At 37.3% G+C, this 6,856-nt stretch overlaps 1 long non-coding RNA gene across 1 annotated transcript; it reads right to left on the reverse strand.

The window, feature by feature from the left end:
* Positions 1 to 1,757: 1,757 nt before the first annotated feature.
* LOC137858766 (uncharacterized) lies at positions 1,758 to 2,821 on the reverse strand. Its single transcript, XR_011097987.1, has 2 exons — positions 2,706 to 2,821; positions 1,758 to 2,272 (listed from the first exon to the last, which is right to left on the reverse strand). It is a non-coding gene; the product is annotated as an uncharacterized lncRNA (long non-coding RNA).
* Between the last annotated feature and the right edge of the window lie 4,035 nt (positions 2,822 to 6,856).

Below are 6,856 nucleotides of genomic sequence, written 5' to 3' on the forward strand. Positions count from 1 at the left end.
CTGCTGGAGACCCATTGAGAGAAAATGGCTCTTCAAAGTGATTTTGCAGCCTTTATTTAAAACACAGAGCAATGAAATTAAGACCCAGAAATATGAAATCTTGATAGCAGAAGATCAACATTTTCTGTTTTATTAGTTAAATGGGAGTATAGGAGTCTGAAAAATCAGAGGGCAGCATTGTGTGTATGCATGCATAATTTTTAAACTTATTTATTCAGAGTGAAGCTAAAAGGAAAAACAGTATCAGATAATATGTAGTATATCAATGTAAAGAAGTTTTCATCATGCAATTTTCTCAGCTCACAATGGCTCTTCAGTTCATTTGACCCCTGCCATTAACACAGCTAGCAGAAGTAAATATGGGAAAGTTTCCATCATACAACATGTGACTGAGCTATTTTTGCAAACACAGCCCCCCAGACACACTTTCAGCCCCACCTGAGGAAGATTCGACATGATAGGGCTGGGACAGTGACAAACTCAGTTATGTTAAAGACACTTGAAAATCACACTGGTTTTTCCCACGTATTACCATATAGCACTGCCTCTGTTATCTGGACCAGAAATATTTCATTTCACTACATCACAATCTTGTAAGACAGCCCTGTCATTTTAATTTGTCACTCGTTGGGTTCTATAGCGCACCGGAGCCTCATCTCCCCAGCCAAGTGCCATAGGCTACTGTTCAGAAGAGAAATCTGTCACAGAGAATAGCAAAGGTAAACACCACCAAATAGAAAGTTTATGCCTGAAATCACCACTCAGGGCTCTGTCCCCACAGGCTTAGCAGGTGGTATAATCGCCCCAAGCCGAACTGCAGAGATCATAATTTCAGCTGCAGTACGTATGCACGCATCTCTGCTGCTGTTGCCTGCCTCTGCTGCCATCCCCGTGCAGCAGTGTCACTCACAGGAGGCAGCAGGAGGGATGGAAGGGGATGAAATGAATGGGGACAAGGGATGAAATGAAAGAATGGGTGGTAGGAGGGAGGTGTGATTGACATGAGGCTGGAGCCTGAAAACAGCTCTGGGAACTCTGGAGTAGATCTGACAGAAAAAAAAGTCTGATAGAAAAATAAAGATTAAGAAGAAGAAAACATCTCCAAAACAACCCAGCAGTTCCAGATCACTGGTGCCAGCACTTTAAGCCTTTTCCCAAAGAAGGCACTAGTTGCACAAAGCAAACACCACCATGGGTCTGTCAGGTTTGTCTGCAGCACCAATATGATGAATCTTCATTACACTGAGAGAGAATAGAAGGGAGTGACGACAGCAAAGCCTCAGAGTTTGTTTACTTCTTAAGTGCAGAGACAGCACAGCACAGTTCTGCCTTCCCTGACTTAGATTTTTGGCTTCCCCTTTGGTCCACCCCCACCGAAGCAATTAATCAAAATAAATGAGGCAGCAAACATCTGATAGTAGCTGACTTCAGATTGCAGTACATTAACTGTCTGCTGGAATTTCATTTACCATACTGCGCAGAATGCACTCTAGGCTTTACTCCAATGTTTTGAAGTATGCGTTATTGGTAAAATACAGACTAGCATAAGGGAGTAGCTGATCTTTGGTTTCATTGTTTATGGTTTTTGGAATATCTATATATTTGTGCAGCTCTAAAGAAACTGAGGTAGTTGTTATCAATTATACCAAACCTTCTTTTACTTTTTTATGATAGGTGAGGAGGCAATAAAGTAAGTGATAATTAGCCCTCTCATAAGCAAATGTAAATCAGAGAATCAGACAGAAAACATCTCAACCTTAAGCATAAGTAAGTTCTTTTTATTAAAAATTGGGAATTTCCTGTGAAGCACAAGAGAGACCAAATATCTTACATCAGGGTTGAAAAAAAAAAAATCTATTCCTACTTCTACAACAAAGTCACTTATTTAGGACAATAGGTAATAAAATTTTGGAAATGCAAAACTTAGAGGAAAAAGGTTCTGTTTAGTAGTTCTTCCAAACAATTGCAAGACAATTTTCTGTAAGTAAAGCAGAAAAGATTTTCTGGTGAGGCATTCTGGGGTTATTGGTTTTAATTTGACTAGAACAGTTTATTGATAGAGTTGCAGGTGGAGTTGCTGTCCATTGCCTTTTGGTAAGTCATCTGGTATCCTCAGAGCAAGGTAAACAGAGAATAGCTGTGAAATGCCCACACCTAAAATGGCTTCAGGAGTCAGAGTGCAGATCTTGGCCTCTGAGAAATCCTAGATAATGAGCACAGGCTGTTTTCTCTTGCCCTGTCCCAGGTGGTTTGGCTTTATTGGAAGCCCACCCTAGAAAAAAAAGAGACATCAAATAAACTATAGCCTTTATTTCTTCTCCATGACTGATCCCTGGATTTTTGCTATAAGCTTTGTCATCCAGAAGAGCCTTCAAATCCCTAGTGCGGCTAATAAGACCTACCTGCTAATATGACTTAAAAGTAATTAAAGAGCACTTCTGTGCAATATTTAAGTGCCTGATGTAATGACTCAACAGTGTCCTTATGTAGATTCCTAGGATCACTGTCCTTTTATAACAATTTATAATTGAAAAGTTTCTGAGACTGAGTGTTCAGGAGCTTTCAGTATCAATTTCAAGAGGTAAGTTGGCAAATTTTTCTAAGAGGTTATTATAAGCTTAAGAAAAAGGCATGAAAATGAAGTCAAGACAAGCAAGAGATGAGTTTGGAAAGGACATACATAGGCAGGGATGCAAGAACAGTACCTCCTATTTTACAAAGGGGAAACAGAAGTTTCAGTGATTTCATCAAGGTGACAAAAGGAGTCACTGATAGAATGAAGAATTATAGCTGAGGTGTTATGAGCTGGAATGACCCACACAGCTGGGGGGAATTTGGCATGAAATGTCATTTCATTTCAATAGACTCTGGCTAATTAATTACCCTTTAACACCTTTGAAAATGAACCCCCAGTACTTGAAGGATCAGACCATGCCTTGCTCTGATTTAGTTTACATTTTACATTCTGAGAACAATGTTTAAATATAAAAAAAAATAAACTCAAAAATCTAGCAAAAAATGGTGGCTGAATCCTAGCTCCCTTTCCAGCAGAGCATGGCAGATCCGCATTCTTCATTCGTGCTTCTGTGACCAGATTCATGCCATGCACCCAGCTCCTGGTGCCCTGGGCATGGCTGGTGGGATGCACAAATATCCCTACCAGAGGCAGAATAAACCCTGTACTGGAAAGAAATTCAAAGTAACGCCCCGTTTTCAGTTCTGTCTCCCCCACTCAGTACCAGTTTGAAAAGCAGACCATGGGGATGTGCTGAACAGCAAGGGCTACAGAGGCTTGAGTACATTGTGTGTTTCCATCTTTCTTTGCCTCTCTTACACTTTATGCTCTGTAATTATTCTGACAGGGATGCTGTTTTTTTTTAGCAACTGCGAACTATATTGTATAACTATAATATGCATGTTAAAATATTAAATGCTTAACTGTTTGTTTGTATACCTATGAAACACTCTGTAGCAGGATTAGGCTGGATCCCTAAAGAGTCATTAACTTGCATTATATTGAAGTATTTATTATTGTGGCATATGTAATGGATAATATTTGTTTACATTTTTAATTACTCACATTTTCAGCCAAGAAAATCTCTAAGGATAATGTCTCATTTACAAGTGTCCTGGCAAAAGACAACATAATGTAATAACACATTACCAACAATTCCATGACAACCTTGCAATGGTTTAAATAGGTATTTCAAGTAAAGACATAATTATGGTAAACTATAAAAAATATATATGCACAACATACTGTTGCACTGCAAAACTGAAATGAAGGGGAATTTTCCCTAGCTGCTCTGATTTTGAGCTTGTTCCACAGCTCTGCAAAGCCGAGAGAAAAAATTCCATTTCTACCAACACTCTCGCTACAAATAGTGGAGCAAGTAACAGGCAGCGAGCATCTTCAGAATATCCCAGTATATTGAGTACTATGATTTGGACTGGGAAACTGTTTTTTTGTTTGTTTGTTTGTTTTGTTTTGTTTTGTTTTTCCATTTTTTTTCTTTTCTCTCAGAAAGTAAGTACATAAATAAAAGGAAATTGCACTTAATTAAATGGTAAGAAATTAATTTTAAAATTTAAGGAAAAGTTTCTCTTTTGCAAAGTTTTCTGCAGCAGCAGAAGTTGCAGTAAACTGTACTTGGAAGATAACCTCTCCCTGTCATAGTAAGCCAATGAATGAGCTGCATTTGCCCACAGGTGTTGTTCAACCATGATGTTCTTTGCAAGTTTCTCAGAATTATCAATTGCAGAGAACCGATCCTGCAGGAATCAATAGCCCTTTGTCTCAAACAGTTTCAATAGTCCATAAAACAGATTTTTGGTAATCATATGTACAAAAAAAAACCACTTTGGAATATTATATAAAAATAGTTATTTGTACCTTTGTGGAGAATCAGCAATTGTGGGACAGAGAATTTCAACATAGAAATAGTAAGAAAATATGTACTTTGGTATTGTGAGGAATACAACTTTGGAAAATATCCTGAGAGCAAGCTGAGCAACACAGAGACTTTTGTGAACTGAGTCAAATCTTGCATCCCTTCATTTGCAAGAAAGTTTTCTTTGTGCTTATTAGGGAAAGAGTTCCTCCTCCCTTGCTTGCCCATCTCTTCGCTCCTTCTTGGTAGCACTTCTAGACTTTATGGGAGATTTTACCACATCAATATTCTTCTGCCTGAGGGGTGTTACCAGGCAAAATGAGCATATGTCCTGCAGTGCCTTGCTGGCAGATGGCATGGCCTGGGTTCAGAGTCCACTGCAATCTAGCAAAGAGTGAAGGCTAGTAGGAGGTGAAGCTTGAGGGTTCTGAGTGCTTCAGCTATGTAGCATGACTAAGACAAAAAAAAAATATATGACTAAGCACAAAACAAAACATTTAAAAATATTCCTAAGAACCTAGTAAAAGTCATTTCTCTTTGGGCTGTGTTTTCATTTCACTCTGTTGCTTATGTTAACATAACATAAAAATACAAATCTTCCATCTGGAGAAGCAGATAAAATAGCCTCTCTTCTTCTTAGGTAGATAACATTTTTAATTCCTGTGTCATAATGTACCTTGATATTAATCTGGACTACCAAACCCAGCTATTTAGCTTTTTTTATAATGTAATTTTGAACTTTATACAGAGAAGCAGACCTGTGCAGCTAAAATATCTTTGCAGGAAACCCTCTCTTTAGTTGCCTGTATTTATTGGAAGAAAACAGTCCAGCAGAATAAAACAAGGAATTCTTGTCATAATTTCAATAAAAAGATCCATGCACTAAGTTCAGATCTTTGTTGATGCAGTGGAAGGAGTGTATGCCATGCTGCTTTCTTAATATCTTTGAAATCATACTAATGTCTTAAAAAGAGTGTGTAATTCTAGCATTAATTAATTCTAACAGAGTTTAGTTTGCCCAGTGAGAGGAACATAAACCTTTAAATTGCTATATTGTAGAAGTCTCCAAGTCCCCAGCCAACAGTAACATTTGATGTGTATCATGTCAAATGCAATTCTTCAAAATTAGCTTGATTAAAAATAAGTAAAGTTAATGAATTTTCCAAAAAGCAGTGTTCTCTAGAAGGCATATTAAAAAAAAAAAAAAAAAAAAAAAAAAAGCCCAGTTTAATCTTCATAATATAACTGTCTCTGTTATTTCTGTCATTTGGTAATGCTTCCAGACACATTCATGGTGGTCATCTTTGATCATATAAATTCAAGAGATTCCAAGGCTTTTTCTATTTGCATAAAAAACAAAGAAAGCATTGTCAGAAGTCCCCAAATATGCATTTTGAATCAAGTTTCACCTAAATGCTATACAAAGACTCAGTGTCTTGATGCTAATTTATTGAAAATGCCTTGGCCTTTAGGAATTTCCCATTGGCACTTAGTATAGCTGAACTCAAATGGCAACAGCAAAAAGCAGCCATCAAAACTGTGTTCATGCTGACATCTAAGCCCTAGTGCTCAAGTTATGAGTGCCCTGAAACAAAATACTGTAGAAGGAAAAGCAAAACATAAAAAACGCTTTAGGTGCCAAGATTTCACTTGTGAGGGTTGGAGGGTAATATATATATATATTTATTTAAAGTGAAATCTAATGTGCTAAAGACTTAGCACAAAGAAATGATTTAATTAATGTTATGTAAAAGGTTTGATGTTTAATGCACAGCTCTGCAGTCAGTGTTTTATATCTATAATTTGTGCATATCCATAACCATATTTAGATTTCGACATATGGTCTGTAAATAACATATGTAAGCAAGATCGTTGAGTGAGATGATTTTTTTTCCTGCTGAATGTATGTGTTTATTTTATGAGCAGAGACGTGAAAAGTTCATTCATGTCAAAATGTGTTGCTAAGTATAAACATGCTGCTTCACTTTAGGCAGGATCAGGAAAGACCCTGGGTGTGTAATCTGTGAATTGACTCTATGCTGATGTTGCCCAGGTTTTGTATTACTAAACTATGGCTCACAACAACAACAAAAATTTAACCTTTAAATAGAGGCACCAAAATAATTTAAAACAGATTGGAGGGTTTAAAGGGCTCCAAGAGTAAGCAGCTCATATTTCAGTTCCTCCCCTCTAGGGCCTACCTATTTGGTGTTCAGAGTTCATCTCATATTACAGCTGCTTATGTTCACATTTTCTGTGGTGTGTGGAAGAAATGTCCAAGAAAAGGGAAAAAAAAAAAAAAAAACACAAAAAATGTAAAATATACAACATTAAAAATATCTTCCCTGAAACAATGGTTTGGTTGTTATTGGGCAGGGAATAGGACAAATCACCCAGAGGCTTTTAAGTAAGAGATGGGGGGAGGGGAGGAAAAAACAGAGAGAAAGTGCAGAGATTTTCAAGGG

The sequence above is a fragment of the Anas acuta genome, chromosome 6 (genome assembly GCF_963932015.1).
Source record: "Anas acuta chromosome 6, bAnaAcu1.1, whole genome shotgun sequence".
NCBI lineage: Eukaryota > Metazoa > Chordata > Aves > Anseriformes > Anatidae > Anas > Anas acuta.